Source organism: Salvelinus sp. IW2-2015, linkage group LG36 (assembly GCF_002910315.2).
Source record: "Salvelinus sp. IW2-2015 linkage group LG36, ASM291031v2, whole genome shotgun sequence".
Taxonomy (NCBI): domain Eukaryota; kingdom Metazoa; phylum Chordata; class Actinopteri; order Salmoniformes; family Salmonidae; genus Salvelinus; species Salvelinus sp. IW2-2015.
Genome location: NC_036875.1, coordinates 22628424 through 22645032, shown reverse-complemented (window position 1 = coordinate 22645032; position 16609 = coordinate 22628424). Strand labels below are relative to the sequence as shown.

The following is a 16609-nucleotide window of genomic DNA, read 5'->3' as shown; positions in this document are numbered from 1 at the left end:
CGTACAGGAGACACCGTGCGCTTTACCGCATAACACGGTGTCTGCCCGTCCTTTCGCTCTCCACGGTAAGCTCGGGGAGTTGGCGCAGGTCTCCTACCTGACTTCGCCACACTCCCTTGTAGCCCCCCCCCAAGAKATTTTTGGGCTTGACTCACAGGCTTCCAGCCTCGCTTCCGTGCTGCCTCCTCATACCACCGCCTCTCGGCTTTAGCTGCCTCCAGCTCTTCACGAGGGCGGCGATATTCTCCAGTTTGTGCCCAGGGTCCATTACCGTCCAGAATTTCTTCCCATGTCCAGAAGTCCTGTGTTTGCTGCCGCTGCTGTCGCTGCTGCCCGTTACTACGCTGCTTGGTCCTTGGTTGGTGGGTGATTCTGTAACGTTCGTCCTCCTCCTCGTCTGAGGAGGAACAAGGATCGGACCAAAATGCAGCGTCGGTTGAACATAAAACAATGAACGCACGAACAGGAACAAACAAACGAACGAACGAACGAAACGAAACAGTACCGTGAGGTGAACAAACACAGTCACAGCAAACAATCACCCACAAACAAACAGTGTGAACAGCCTACCTTAATATGGTTCTCAATCAGAGGAAACGTAAAACACCTGCCCCTGATTGAGAACCATATCAGGCTAATTGAACATGAACCCAACATAGAAACACATAACATAGAATGCCCACCCAGCTCACGTCCTGACCAACTAAACAAAGACAAAACAAAGGAAATAAGGTCAGGAACGTGACAGTAAAGGAAATCACATTACAAACTATCACCCTCATGCACTTAATAATTTCATGGATGTATTGGAACTAGTGGATATATGGAGGCTTAAATATCTTGACCTAGTGATATGGTGGAGGCTCAATTGAGCTAGTCGTCTTGACTACTTTCTTATGTCATTCTCGCTGGCACAAAAAGTTTAAAACATTTTAATAGGGGATAGAATGCGGTCGGACCATCAAATAATTGGCATATACCTTACTCTTACAGAATTTCCACATGGGCGAGGATATTAGAAATTTAATTAAAGCCTATTGGATGAAAACTTGTTTTTAACCAGGACAGAGGGATTTATAACTAACTTTTCCAACATAACATAGGTACAGCAGGTCCCCTTATTGTATGGGACACTTTTAAAAATGCCTTTGGAGGCAGTGCAATTCAATACTCAACTTTAAATCAAAAGCAATTTAGGTAAAAAAGAGTTCATATTAACAAATGAAATAGAGGGATTAACATTACAGATAGAAAGCATAAACTGTACCATAGACACATAGAATAAGTTAGAGAAAAAATCTAAAAGAACTGGAGGAACCTATTCAAGAAATATCAAGGGTAGTATATTATAAAAAATAAAGCGAACTGAATGGAAAATGGGGAAAAATGCAGCGGATTATTTTCTTCAACATAGAAATGCATAGAAATGCTACCAGAAATAATTTACTGAAACTTGTTACAAATGACGGAGTCACCCAAAATATATTTTGAACGAGGAAGCAAAGTACTTTAGTCATATGTTTTTTGTTTCTGTTTCCTCCATCTCCACTAWTTGAYGTTAWTTGTAAGGATGGCATACCAGTTGAGGTATATCAAACCTTTTTTTTATGTACTCAGAGGACAGTTATTAGCATGTTTTAACCACTCCTATAAAATGGTAGATTGTCAGATACTCAACAAGAAGGTCGGATTTCACTATTACTGTAACAGGAGCCAGGTAGTAAATATTAAGATCCAGTCCATTTAAAAATATTGAAGGCACTTACACTTCAGTGTTGTGATGCAAAATTTCTAGCAAAATGCATAGCGCATAGAATTAAAAAGGTATTCTCTGATATTATTCATCCTAATCAGACAGGTTTTTTACATGTACAATATATTTGAGATAATATAAGACAATAGAACACTATGAACAATCTGGTAAACCAGACCTCGTATTCATAGCTGACTTTGAAAAMGCTTTTGATAAAGTACGACTGGAATTTATATATATCAATGCCTGGAATATTTCAATTTTGGAGAATCTCTTATAAAATGGGTTAAAGTTATGTATAGTAACTCCAGGTGTAAAATAGTAAATAATGACTAGTTCTCAGAAAGTATTAAACTGTCAGGAGGAGTAAAACAAGGTTGTCCACTATCGGCATATCTATTTATTATAGCCATCGAAATGTTAGCTGTTAAAATCAGATCCAACAATAATATCAAGGGGCTAGAAATCCAGGGCTTAAAAACAAAGGTGTCATTATATGCTGATGATTCATGTTTTCTTTTAAATCCACAATTTGGATCCCTCCATAYCCTCATAGAGGATCTAGATAATGTGTTTAACCTCTCTGGATTACAACCAAATTATGATAAGTGTACTATATTACATATTGGATCACAAAAAAAATACAAATGTACTTTACCAATAAAATGGTCTTACGGTGAAGTGGACATACTTGGTATTCATACCTCGAAAGAAAGAAATGATCTCACTACAATACATTTTAATAGAAACATAGCAAAAATTGATAAGATCTTGCTACCATGGGAAAGGAAAATACCTGTCTTTTTGTGGACAAATCACCCTGATCAACTCTTTAGTCATACCCAGTTTACCTATTTACTTATGGCCCTGCCTACACCTAATGACTTGTTTTTTTWWATTATATTAGCAAAAATAATCCGTTTTATTTTTTAATGGCAAACCAGACAAAATTAAACAGGCTTATTTATATAATGAATATGAATTCGGGGGGAGGGGGGGCAGACATTTTTTATATTAAATCATTAGACCTCTCACTAAAGGCTTCAGTCATACAAAAGTTATACTTAAATCGGAACTGATTCTTCAGCAGATTAGTAAGAATGGCTCACCGCATGTTCAAGAATGGCCTTTTACCTTTTATTCAGATTACCTCTGACTTTTGGTTATTTGAATATGAAATAATCTCCAAAATATCACTATTTTTAAAACAAGCCATAGAATGTTGGTTGCAATTTCAGGTTAATCCACCAGATAAGACAGAACAAATATTACAACAAATATTATGGTTAAACTCAAATTTACTAATTGATTAAAAAAATATATTGTAGACCGTGGTTCAAATAATTAACTCCACTAATACGTCATCAGAGCGCGCAACAGAACATTGTACTGTCTACACTCGGTTTGTTGTTAATATATATTTTTTTCATTAAATCGATTTATAATCAGAACTAAAGTTTTGTTGCTAAGGATTCCATGACGCGGTTAGCCTTTACGGCTGGGACTGCAAGTTTGTGTTCCATTTTTTTGCATGGAATCCATGAGTGATAGCTGGCTGTACTACAGACACCTGTCATCGTCATGGGAAAGACTCATTGTTATCTTTTCGTATAACAACTGGATGCAGTAAAGAGCCAACCTGGATACAAAGGAGATCCTGAGGGAAATCGACGAGTACCAACAGCTTCACGTTCGAGTACCAACAGCTTTACGCTATGGAGGAACAATATACTCCATCATGGAAAGATCCGACTACCTCACAAAAGAACTTTAACCCCAAAAAAGAAAAACAGATGAATCTACAGACACGGACAATTTACTTACCGTTGAAGTTGAAGCTAGTGCTCTGGCTGGAATCCATGCAACACTGGAAAGTTGTGTGAGGAGGTAGCAGGGCTGAGGGGGAGTTTGGAATTTAGCTAGAGTGAAATTCTCACGCTCCAAGGAGAAAACAAGGCACATAGCCAAGGTAAAAATCCACGATTCCAACAAGGATTGTCTACTCAGGGAAAACAGGGTGATGAAGGAGTCGCTACTAGACATACAAAGTCTTAGCAGGCGTGATTTTTTTTTCTTCTGGGATTCCTGAGGACGCATCCAATAATCCAGAGGGCGCGATCAGAGAATTCATGCAATCCGCCTCGAAACTTCCTATAGAGACTGTAAACAAGGTGGCTTTCCACAGAGGACACAGACTTGGAGCTCGGAGTGGCAAGACCAAAGGTCCCCGACCGATCACCGCAAAATTTGAACACTACCAACAAAAGGAGCTGATCAAAAGCAGGGGAAGGGAGCTTAAAGGGAACAGATTCGGGCTCAATGACCAATTTCCAAGGGAGATAAATGAACGTCATAAGAGACTGTATCCGGTACAGAGGCAACAAAAGGAGAAGGGTACGCGTGCCTTTATCATTGTGGACAAACTCTTTATAGATGGACAGCTATTCCGAGACAGTGCCATGACACCATGGCTGTTCTAAATTCTACAGGGACTTCAGGTTACGAAAAAAATAAAGTATGGGAACTGTAAAAATATCTGAACACTATGAAGTGGATATGAACACACACATACTCAATTACGTGCTCGCTTACACATACGGACTTATACATACACACACACACCTGATCTCGCTCTCTTCTCTCACTCTCTCCTTCTCTCTTTTCTCTTCTCTTCTCTCCTTCTCTCTCTGTTGTCGAGAACTGTTTTATAATTGAATATGTTTATTGTTTGTCTATTTTTTATGTATTTGTCCACAAGTTTATATATGTTTACAACAAGCAAGGGGAATATATCAAAATAAGGGCATTGGGGAATAATAACATATTGTACGTAATACATTTGTACTGTTGTGAAGCCGTCTCTAGAGTAATGCAAGGTCTCTTTAATGATCATGTGAAACGCCAATTGCTATGTAAATGCTGGGATGTGGTTTTCAATGATTTTAAAGGTAATTATGATGCAATTATGACGGTGACACGATATGGACTACAATTATCATCATGAATATTAAAGCTATACGCACTACATGTTACACACATAGACACTCAACCATGCAAATTGGTGGAGTTATTATTTATTTGGACATCACACATTATAGTCTTATTCTTATACAGACATCATACACACTCTCACTAAATTACATCCAATATCATACACATCAACCTACTCAGATTTACTACACACATAATATCTTGTCTCAATTTTTTWACATCTGTGGAATTGGCTCACAGGCAAACAGGCAAGGGAATAAAACAAATATTGCTAGAACCTATTTATTGGATTCTAAATATCGAAATATTTGAAAGCTCTAATTTTGACCGTTATAGTACCTCTGATGGCAGTAACTTTACAAGCACCAGTTATGGTCAATTTAGACTGAGAATAGTATCTAGTTATGGTAAGACATAAAATAAGTATAGCCAGTTATAATTGTAATGGTTTAGCAGATAATAAAAAAAGAAGATCAGTCTTTACATGGCTAAAACAAAAGGAATATAACATATACTGTTTACAGGAAACTCACTCTACATCCTTAGATGAAGTTGTGTGGAAAAAGGAACGGGGTGGTGAAATAATTTTCTGTCATGGACAAAGGAACTCAAAAGGTGTGATGATATTAATTAACAAAAATGTCAATCTGAATGTGCAAATAGTCAGGAATGATTTGCAAGGAAGGTGGATCTTTTTGAATATGAAATTGGACAAAAAAGAGATTTGGCTCATTAATCTATATGATCCAAATCAAGATGATCCATACTTCTTTGAAAACATTTATACTAATTTATTGAACTTAAAGGCAACAAATGATCAAATCATTATGGTAGGACACTATAACACAGTGTTAAGTATCTCAATGGACCGTAAAGGTAATTACTCTACAAACTATCGTCACCGTGCCCTTAAGGAAATCACAAATATTATGGACACATTAGAAATAGTGGATATTGGGAGACTAAAAAAACAGACCTAGTGAGATATACATGGAGGAGACTTAATCAAGCTAGTCATCTTGACAACTTTCTTGTCTCTCTTTCTCTCTTGCATCAAAGGTTAAAACAGTTTTAATAGAAGACAGAATGCGATCGGATCATCATCTAATTGGCATTCACATAACTCTTACAGGTTTTCCACGTGGACGAGGATATTGGAAATGTAATCAAAGTTTACTGGAGGACAACTCATTTTTAACCAAGACAAAATAATTTATAACTGAATTTTTGCAGTATAATATAGGTTCAGCAAATCCCCTTATTGTTTGGGATACCTTTAAACGTACTTTCAGAGGTCATTCAATTCAATATTCATAAATAGTAAAAAAGCTGTTTCTGGCTAAAGAGACAAGACTAACAAGGGAAATCCATGAACTAATAGTACAGGTAGATATCAATAAAAACGATACTACAGAGATACAAAATAAGTTAGAGGAAAAACAAAAAGAACTTGAGGATCTTATTCAAGAACAATCTAATGTAATCTATTACAAAAATAAAGCAATCTGGATCTGGAGGTAAAATGCACAACAATCTTTCTGAATCTCGAATACATGAATACTAACAAAATAATTTCCAGAAACTCGTTACTGAAGACAGAGTCATCTATGATTCTCCGATTGATATTTTAAAGAGGAAGGTAATTATTTTAGGCAGATGTTCTCTTTTCCATCTCATCCTCTCCCACTAAATGAAGATTACGGTAAGGAATTATTTCCAAATAATATAAAAAATAGAAAATTAACAAATGTACAGAAAGATCAGTGTGAAGGCGAAATTACAGAGGAATAACTTTTTGAGGATGTTAAATCCTTTCAGTCTGGAAAAACCCCAGGGCTTGATTGCATACCTGTAGAGGTGTATCAATTTTTTGGGGATATACGAAAAGCTCCATTGTTAGATTGTTTTAACTACTCCTATAGAAATTGTAGTCTGTCAGGTACTCAACAGGAAGGTCTGATATCTCTATTATTAAAACAAGAACCAGATGGCAACTATAGAGACCCAGTCTATCTAAAAGACTGGAGGCCCCTTACACTTCAATGTTGTGATGCAAAAATAGTAGTGAAATGCATTGCACTCAGAATTAAAAGGGTTTTACCAGGTATTGTTCATCCTGATAAGACAGGTTTTTTATATGGGCAATACATCAGAGATTATATACGAGAACTACTAGAAATAATAGAACATCATAAAACATTTAAGAATCCAGGCCTGGTATTTATAGCGGGTTTGAAAAGGTATTTGATAAAGTAAGTCTGGATATTTTCAATTTCGGTGATTCTCTTATAAAATGGGTAACAAGGGTGTCCGCTGTCACCATATCTATTCAGCATGGCCATCAAAATGCTAGCTATTAAAATCAGATCCAATAACAACATTAGAATATTAGAAATCCAAGGCTTAAAAACAAAGTTGTCCATGTATGGACATGACTCAAGTTTTATATTAAYTCTGAAAGCTAGATCCCTGCAATGTCTCTAGATAACTTTTCTGTACTCTCTGGACTAAAACCTAATTATGAAGAGTGTACAATATTACATATTGGATCTTTAAAAAATACAACTTTTATATTACCTGCAGTTTACCTATAAAATGGTCTGATGGTGAAGTAGAAATACTTGGTATTCATATCACAAAAGATATAAATATGCTCCCCACACTGAATTTCAATAGAAAACTTCTAAAAATAGACAAGATCTTGCAACCATGGAGAGGTAAATAATTGTCTATTTATGGAGAAATTGCCCTGATTAACTCCTTAGTCATATCTCAGCTCACTCACTTACTTATGCCTACTCCTGATGATTTGTTTTTCAAATCATATAAGCAAAAAATATTTAGCTTAATCTGGGTAGCTAAACAAGACAAAAGAAATCGTGCTTATTTATAACATGAATATGAATTGGGTGGGTTGAGATTATTAAATATAAATGCACTAAACCTCTCTCTAAAAGCTTCACTTGTTCAAAAGTTTTCCTTGAACCCTAAATGGTTCTCAAGTAGATTACTAAGAAAAGCTTATCCATTGTTTAAAAACTGCCTTGTTAACTTTGTGCAGATTGCCATGTCTCGTTTTTGATTAATTGAAAATGATACTTTTTTCAAAGTATCTCTCTTTTTCAAACAAGCATTGCAGAGCTGGCTACAATTCCACCCCCCTGAAAAGATAGAGCAAATATTACATTAAATATTATGGCTGAACTCAAATGTGCTGCTTGATAAAATACCTGTATTTTTGGGAAAGATCTTTGAAAAGGGTATTTTGTTCTTAAATGATATTGTAAATTGGAATGGTAGAGTTATGTCATTCATGGAGTTATCAGAATTGTACYGGAAGGTCTGCACAATCCAAGAGTACAACCAATTGATTATAGCATTACCCCAAAAATGGAGGAGGCAGGTGGCAATGGGAGGAGTTAGGGAACTAGTCTGTCTGCCCAATATAAAGGATCAAAACTGTCAGAGGAATAAAAATATCATAAATTTGAAAGCATACCAGTTTCATTTGAGGACCAGGATGTTGACAACTGTGCCATACAGATTGCAAAATAGTTTTTGATGTACCGATTCCATGGTACAGGATGTATGAGTTGATATATAAAACAACGCAAGATTCAAGACTTGGTCCTTTTCAGATTTTTTTATGGCGGTTCTGGAGCAGTGGCTTCTTCCTTGCTGAGCGGCCTTTCAGGTTATGTCGATATAGGACTTGTTTTACTGTGGATATAAATACTTTTGTACCTGTTTCCTCCAGCATCTTCACAAGGTCCTTTGCTGTTGTTCTGGGATTGATTTGTACTTTTTGCACCAAGTACGTTCATCTCTAATAGACAGAACGTGTCTCCTTCCTGAGATCTATGACGGCTGCGTGGTGTTTATGCTTGTGTACTATTGTTTGTACAGATGAACATGGTACCTTCAGGCATTTGGAAATTGCTCACAAGGATGAACCAGACTTGTCAACAATTTTTTTTCTGAGGTCTTGGCTGATTTCTTTTGATTTTCCCATGATGTCAAGCAAAGAGTCACTGAGTTTGAAGGTAGGCCTTGAAGGACATCCACAGGTACACCTCCAATTGACTCAAATGATGTCAATTAGTCTATCAGAAGCTTCAACAGCCATGACATAATTGTCTGGAATTTTCCAAGCTGTTTAAAAGCACAGTTAACTTAGTGAATGTAAACTTCTGACCCATTCGAATTGTGATACAGTGAATTATAAGTGAAATAATCTGTCTGTAAACAATTGTTGGAAAAATTACTTGGGTCATGCATAACGTAGATGTCCTAACCGACWTGCCAAACTATAGTTTGTTAACAAGAAATTTGTGGAGTGTTTGAAAAACGAGTTTAAATGACTATAACCTAAGTGTATGTAAATTTCCGATGTCAACTGTATATAAAAAAGCCAGACTACGGTTTGCAACTGCATATGGGGACAAAGATTGTACTTTTTGGAGAAATGTCCTCTGGTCTGATGAAACAAATATAGAACTGTTTGGCCATAAAGACCATCGTAATGTTCGGAGGAAGAAGGGAGAGGCTTGCAAGCCGAAGAACACCATCCCAACCGTGAAGCACGTGGGTGGCAGCATCATGTTGTGGGGGTGCTTTGCTGCAGGAGGGACTGGTGCACTTCACAAATAGATGGCATCATGAGGTAGGAAAATTATGTGGATATACTGAAGTAATATCTCAAGACATCAGTCAGGAATTTTAAGCTTGGTTGCAAATGGGTCTTCCAAATGGACAATGACCCCAAACATACTTCCAAAGTTGTGGTAAAAATGGCTTAAGGACCACAACGTCAAGGTACTGGAGTGTCCATCAAAAAACCTTGACCTCAATCCTATAGAACATTTGTGGGCAGAACTGAAAAAGTGTGTGCGAGCAAGGAGGCCTACAAACCCGACTCAGTTACACCAGCTCTGTCAGGAAGAATGGGCGATAATTCACCCAACTTATTTTGGGAAGCTTGTGGAAGGCTACCCGAAACGTTTGACCCACAGTTAAACAATTTAAAGGCAATGCTACCAATATTTTATTTATTTTATTTCACCTTTATTTAACCAGGTAGGCTAGTTGAGAACAAGAACATTTACAACTGCGACCTGGCCAAGATAAAGCAAAGCAGTTTGACACATAGAACAACACAGAGTTACACATGTAATAAACAAACAGTATACATACAAACTTACAGTCAATAATACAGTAGAAAAWGTCTATATACAGTGTGTGCAAATGAGGTAAGATAAGGGAGGTAAGGCAATAAATAGGCATGGTGGCGAAGTAATTACAATATACCAGTTAAATATTGGAGTGATAGATGTGCAGAAGATGAATGTGCAAGTAGAGATACTGYGGTGCAAAGGAGCAAGATAAATAAATAAATACAGTATGGGGATGAGGTAGTTGGATGGGCTATTAACAGATAGGCTATGTACAGGTGCAGTGATCTGTGAGCTGCTCTGACAGCTGGTGCTTAAAGCTAGTGAGGGAGATATGAGTCTCCAGCTTCAGTGATTTTTGCAGTTCATTCGAGTCATTGGCAGCAGAGAACTGGAAGGAAAGGCGGCCAAAGTAGGAATTGGCTTTGGGGGTGACCAGTGAGATATACCTGCTGGAGCGAGTGCTACAGGTGGGTGCTGCTATGGTGACCAGTGAGCTGAGATAAGGCGGGGCTTTACCTAGCAAAGACTTGTAGATGACCTGTAGCCAGTGGGTTTGGCGATGAGTTTGAAGCGAGGGCCAGCCAACGAGAGCGTACAGGTCGCAGTGGTGGGTAGTATTTGGGGCTTTGCTTACAAAACGTATGGCACTGTGATAGACTGCATCCAATTTGTTGAGTAGAGTGTTGGAGGGTATTTTGTAAATGCGATATGAGGAGGCAGCACGGAGGCAGCACGGAAGCAAGGCTGGAAGCCCGTGAGTACAACCCAAAAATTTATTGGGGGGGGGCCTTAAAGGGAGTGTGGCGAAGTCAGGTAGGAGACCTGCGCCTACTCCCTGTACTTACCGTGGAGAGCGAGAGGACGGGCAGACACCGTGTTACGCAGTAGAGCGCATGGTGTCTCCTGTACGCGTGCATAGCCCGGTTCGGTACATTCCAGCTCCACGTATCGGCCGGGCTAGATTGAAGCGTTGAGCCGGATGTACTGAAGCCGGCCAACGCATCTGGTCACCAGTGCGTCTCCTCGGGCCGGCTTACAATAGGCCCAAGCCTTACCGCATGGTGTCCCCAGTTCGCCTACATAGCCAGTGCGGGTTATTCCACCTCCCCGCACTGGTCCGGAGCGAACGGGGAGCATACAACCAGGTAAGGTTGGTCAGGCTCGGTGCTCAAGGGAGCCAGTAAGCCTGCACCGGTCCGGTATTTACCGGCGCCACCTCCTCGCCCCAACCCAGTACCACCGTGCCTCCTCACGCACTAGCCCTATGGTGGCTGTCTCCACGCCCTTTCTACCACCAGTTGCCTACACCACGCACCAAGCTCCTGTGTGTCCCAGAGTCCTGTGCGTCCTGTTGCTGCTCCCCGCCTAGCCTGAGATGCGTGTCCCCAGTCCGGTACCACCGAGTTCCCGGCACCACGCACTAGGCCTAATGTGCGACTCCACAGGGTCCACATGCCCTGTATCCTTCTCTCCGCACTAGCCTGAAGGTGCGTGTCTTTAGCGCACGGTACCTCCAGTTCCGGCACCACGCACAGGCCTACAGTGCGTCTCAGCGGCCAGAGTCTGCGTTGCCACGGCGCCTGACTGCCCGTCTGCCCAACGGCGCCATGACAACTGCCGTCTGCCAACGGCGCCTGAACTGCCAGTCTGCCAACGGCGTTGAACTGCCCGTACTACTGCCCAAAGGCGCCTGAAACCTGCCGTGTGTTGGTGTGTCTGCCACGCTGTCCTAGAACTGATCGTCATCTGCCAAGCGCCAATTGCCTACTGCCACGTCTGTACTGAGTTTTCAAAGCACCGCCGTTCCTTCACTGAGACTGAAAGCCGCGCTGTTGCCTATCGAGACGTCGAGCCGTGGGACAGGGCTGTGCAGACCTCCGCCAAAAAGAGGCACTTCGCCCGACAGGACAGCCAGACCTTCCTTCAGACAGGGCAGCCAGAGCATGCATTCCGCCGTAGTCAAGCCAGAGATTCGCGGGACGATCAGAAGACCTTCCGCCACCATTGGGCGACAAGCTTCCGCAGCATCGAGCAAGCCCGTCACGTCAGCCAGCCATGGCAGCCAAATCGAATCAGCACAGCCATGCAGCAGCCGTTCCGTCAAGCCAGCCATGAGCAGCAGAATCCGTCAGCCATCCATGACGCAGCCAGATCCGTCAGCACAGCCATGAGCAGCCAGATCCGTCAGCGAGCCGGCCCGATCCGTATTCGAGCCAGCCATCTCGAGCAGCCAGATCCGTCAGCCAGCGCACGAGAGCCAGATCTAGCCAGCCACGAGCGGTCCAGATCCGTTCAGCCAGCAACGAGCAGCCAATCCGTCAGCCAGCCATGAGCAGCCAGATCCGTCAGCCACGCCATTGAGCAGCCAGATCCGTCAGCCAGCCCATGAGCAGCCAGATCTGTCAAGCCAGCCATGAGCGAAGCCAGATCACAGTCAGGCCAGCATGAGCAGCCGATCAGTCAGCCAGCCATGAGCAGCCAGATAGTCAGCCAGCCATGAGCAGCCAGATCCGTCCAGCCAGCCATGAGCAGCCAGATCTGCAGCCAGCATGACGCCCGTCCAGCCAGGATCCGCCAGAGCCGTCACAGCCCAGGATCCGCCAGAGCCGTCCGCCAGGATCCGCCAGAGCCGTCCAGCCAGGATCCGCCAGAGCCGTGCGCAGCCGGATCCGCCAGAGCGTCAGCCAGGATCCGCCAGAGCCAGCCAGCCAGGATCCGCCAGAGCCAGCAGCCAGGATCCGCCATTCAGTCCGGTGCTGCCCTAGTCGGTGCTGCCCCTTATCCCGGTGCTGCCCTTACCCCGGTGCTGCCCCTTACCCGGTGCTGCCTTATCCCGTGCCTGCCCTGCCGCTCCTCTATCCCGGTGCTGCCCCTTAGTCCGGTGCTGCCCTTAGTCGGTGCTGCACTTAGTCCGGTGCTGCCCTTATCAGTGGGGTTAAGTTGGAGGGTGGTCATTTGGAGGAGGCTACGAAAGCGGGTAGTGACTATGGTGGGGTGGGGACCACGAGTACAGAAGCCGCCACCGTGGACAGACGCCACCAGACCCTCCCTAGCTTTATGCTGGTGCATCCGGAGTTCGCACCTTAAGGGGGGGTTATGTCACACCCTGGCCTTAGTTATCTTTGTTTTCATTATTATTTTAGTTAGGTCAGGGTGTGACATGGTGTAGTATGTGTTTTTGTATTGTCTAGGGTGTTGTATGGTTAGGGGGTTAAGTAGAGTAGATGGTTTAGTGTTCAGTGTAGGTGTTCGTAGGAAAGTCTATGGTTGCCTGAATTGGTTCTCAATTAGAGACAGCTGGTTATTGTTGTCTCTGATTGGGAGCCATATTTAAGGCAGCCATGGGCTTTAGCTGGTTGTGGGTAATTGTCTATGTGTAGTGTTTGTGTCAGCACTATTTATATGTATAGCTTCACGGTCGTCAGTTTGTTATTTTGTTAGTTTGTGTATAGTTGTTCGTTTCTTGGTTTTTCTCTCTTCTTTAATAAAAGAAGATGTATTTTGCACACGCTGCGCCTTGGTCCAATCTCTCTCAAGAAGACGATCGTGACACAAAATACTAATTGAGTGTATGTAAACTTCTGACCCACTGGGAATGTGATGAAAGAAATGAAAGCTGAAATAAATCATTCTCTCTACTATTTTTCTGACATTTCACATTCTTAAAATAAAGTGTTGATCCTAACTGACTTAAGACAGGGCATTTTTACTAGGATTAAATGTCAGGAATTGTGAAAAACTGAGTTTAAATGTATTTGGCTAAGGTGTATGTAAACTTCCGACTTCAATTGTATATATATATTTTTTTTTAACATTATTTTTTAGAAAGAGTGTTTATAAACAGTATCATCTTTTAAAATTATATCAGAAATACCACTGGTGGAGTTATGTCACACATGCAGCTAACAAAAATATGTGGAAATGTCTGCTCTATCCAAAATTACAACCAACTATTTGCAGCATTACATCAAAAATGGAAGAGGCAAGCGGAAGGGGGAGAAAGTAAGGAACTTGTCTGTCCACCCTGCATTAAATACCAAAATAGGTTGAAGAAAATGTATGAGAAATAAAAAAGAATACAAATTTCATTGAAGGACCAAAAATTTGACAGTTGTGCCATACAGATTGCAAAATAGTTGGGAAAAGATTTTCAACATACCGATTCCATGGCATATGGTATATGAACTGCGACACACATCGACGCCCGATTCAAAACATCAAGTTTTTCTATTGAAATTATTATACAAAAATCTTGCAACCAATATAATAATAGATGTATGGGGAATACAACCATCCCAGCTCTGCATATTTTGCTGTGAAGAGACAGAATCATTAGAACATTTATTTTGCACTGTCCACATGTAGCTTGTTTTTGCTCGTGGGTTCAGGAAAGGCTGAAGAATTGCAACATTTACCTTCTGTTCACTCTGTAAATAGCATTGCTGGGTGATCTAAAAAGACATAATCAATTGATCAAAAATATAATAATACTCATTGTTTATATTTGATTTAAAATCTATAGAAACTTTGAGATAGAAAGGTTCAGAACTTTTGTGAAACATCACAGCACAGTTGAATATGGCAAATAGAAATAAAAAATGGATAGTGTTCAGAGATAGATGGGAGGGGTTGAGGGGATCTGAAGGGTGAAAAATATAAAATAAAAAAATAACTAATGTAAGATTTTTTTTATGTCCATAAAATGTATGTAGGCTCAGAGCTTTTGTGAAACAACACAGAACAATTGGAAAATATATGGCAAATAGCTGAAGGATGGGACAAAAACAAACAAAAGATAACGCATGTAAAATATACTTTGTCCATAAATGTATATAGTACTGTATGTATAAGCTGGAAGTAGACCCTTAATCTATAAGCAATATTAAAGATGAACCACCCCCCCCAAAAAAGTATTTAACCAGGGCACAACTAAACTGCCTTGAGATAAACAGATCGATGCAGCTCAGATTGAGTAAAGCAGCACCAGCAGAAAGAACAATTCACTGTTACATCTCAGGTGGATGATAAGCAGGGAGGTCTCAAAGAGAGCGAGAGAGAGGCAGTGATAGACATGGAAAGAGACGGGTAGAAGTTGTGAGAATGGGAGAGAGAGAGAGAGAGAGAGAGAGAGAGAGAGACCACAATAATGGGTGAGTGGGACAAAGAGAGAGAGAGAGAGAGAGAGAGCGAGCTAAAGAAATACAGCAATAAAGAAGGAGAGGAAAGATATGTGATATAATAGCATGCAGAGAATGAGAGCTAGAGTGTACTGTATGTGTGAAAGGGAATCAGAGTGAGCAGCAGAGACAGTTTGTTGATTGGGGTGCAGTCTTGCATAAGAGTAAATCCAAACCCTATCTCCAGTGTGTCAGCTCACTAGCACCACAACCAACAAACACACACATGCCACATTTATGCAAACACGCACACACAAGCACACACCCACCCACACACACATGAACAAACACACAGGCCTGAGGTAGTCAGCCCCGGAGGGTGAGTGTTTGTAGTTGAACATACAGAGCGGCTCTTATCCCTTGGGCATGGTTGCCTTGGAGCGTGCTCAGATGGTCTGTATGTCAGCGGGGGACGGGTGGGGTGGCAGGCTGAGATTTGAGTGACAGGCAGAGAGACGGGACTTCAACAGGATATGACCCGCTGGAGCCCAAAATACCCTGGGGCTGCTGTCGCTACATCTTCTTAAACCTGACCAACCAAACACCCCTCTCTCTCTCTCTCTTCCTCTTTCTCTTTCTCTTCTAAACCTGAGCTGCATTTAATTTCAAACAGTTGCCCCCTCACCTTTGATCTATTCCCTCCCTCATTGACTCCCCTTCACTGGTCTGATAATTTTGCAGGTGAAAGCAACATGGTGGAACGGACTGGAGGTGTTTTATACAGACAGAGGAAGATGGGGCACTAACAGGATATGACCCACTGGGGATCCTAATCCTCAGAGCTCATGCTGGCTCTCCTATAACCTGACCACCCAAATACTAAGAGGAGAGAACATGGACTCTGCCAGAGTCAGTGGAGGGGAGGGAGATACTCACTGGGCACAGACGTCAATTCAACATCTATTCCACATTGGTTCAACTTAATTTCATTAAAATGATGTGGAAACAACGTTGATTCAACCAGTGTGTGCCCAGTGGGTAGGATGTCTGAGTGGAACAGAAAGGTAGAGAAAGCATTGGTACAGTAGGTAGGACATTGGTTTGAAAAAGGATTGCGTAAACTATACATAGATATGTAAGTATGTTATAGTCCCATTAATATTTGAGTTGTGCTGACCTAGATCTGATCTGGCCCACAGTGAGTTTGTGTCAGAGACATACATGATAACATACTCTGTGACATTCAAATAGTGTTTTACTGTACACTATCAGCACTTCTCTCCAATTAACATTCCTTATCCCTTTTAATTAATCATTAAGGGAAACATTCTTCTCTTCACAATTACTTTCTCATCACTAACCGACCCAGTTGGAAATGTAATTGTGTAATTCATTGCGTGCATTAGGCTATGGTCTGTAAGTGAATGGTGTCTCATGGAGAAAAAGTATGAGTTGCTTTCCAGACCAGAAGAAGTACCTTTAAGGTAGTCAATAAGGACTGGAATTATCTCTCTTTTTCATTTACCTTCCTTCCTCTTACACGCACACACACACACACACACACACACACACAC

At 41.3% G+C, this 16609-nt stretch overlaps 1 pseudogene; it reads left to right on the top strand.

The window, feature by feature from the left end:
• Positions 1 to 16609, top strand: part of LOC111959359 (cholecystokinin receptor-like) — a 61990-nt pseudogene that overhangs the window by 24418 nt on the left and 20963 nt on the right.